Source organism: Pteropus alecto, unplaced genomic scaffold (assembly GCF_000325575.1).
Source record: "Pteropus alecto unplaced genomic scaffold, ASM32557v1 scaffold63, whole genome shotgun sequence".
NCBI lineage: Eukaryota > Metazoa > Chordata > Mammalia > Chiroptera > Pteropodidae > Pteropus > Pteropus alecto.
Genome location: NW_006434897.1, coordinates 6,344,031 through 6,344,944, shown reverse-complemented (window position 1 = coordinate 6,344,944; position 914 = coordinate 6,344,031). Strand labels below are relative to the sequence as shown.

Sequence of the window (914 nt, the reverse complement as noted above, 5' to 3'; positions counted from 1 at the left end):
TTTCTAGTATATGCCTAATGTAGAATAGACCACATAGCAAACCATGGAAAGCCTTTCTAAAATTGTCCTATCTTTCTGTCTAAATTTACCTTTTGGTGTTTGCCTGCATCCAGATAAACTTGAATTCAGATCTCATTCTGACATTAATTTAGCTAGGAGAGTTAATTCTCCTGAGTCTTGGTTTCTCACTCATGCTTAAAATGAAGATAATAATTATACCTAGTTCATACATAGTATTGTGTGTATTAAATGAATATATATGTGTATATATAATGTCTGACTAATGAGTATTTAAAAATGTTAATAGGTAGATTTTTTAAAAAAAATTATAATTAGTAATAACAGTAACTGTAATCCTTCCTGGGCTCTAAATTAAGTCACTCAGTATTTGACATACATGTTTCTCTCTTCTTTCCTGCCTTTGCCCCAGTTGTTTCTTCTGCCTGGAATGCTGCTTCTTCAACTCAGCAAACATAAATCCTATTTATCCTTCAAGGCCCAGGCCTGATGTAATTTCATTGAAGACTGCTGATCATTTCAATTTAAAATAAGTTTAACTGAACTGAATACATAAATCATAGGCATATATATCCATACTTTTCCTACTGCACTTCTCAAAGTCTCACCGTTCAGATCCGTAGTTTATTTTATTTTCTACTAGCTTATTAGCTCTACAGGGAGATTATCATGTGATTTATCTTGAACTTAATCTGACAACATGATTTCTCACACTATGCTTATGAGACACTTCTTGCTGTGATAATGCTACATAAAAATAAAAATAAAAAAGTAAAAGTCTACGGCCATACCACCCTGAACAAGCCTGATCCCTTTTGATGTCGGAAGCTAAGGAGGGTCGAGGCCGGTTAGTACTTGGATGGGAGACCACGTAGGAAGACCAAGTGCTGTAGTCA

The 914-nt window shown here is 34.5% G+C and overlaps 1 pseudogene; it reads left to right on the top strand.

Annotated features, from left to right (window-relative positions):
* Positions 1–795: 795 nt before the first annotated feature.
* LOC112478914 lies at positions 796–914 on the top strand (annotated as a pseudogene).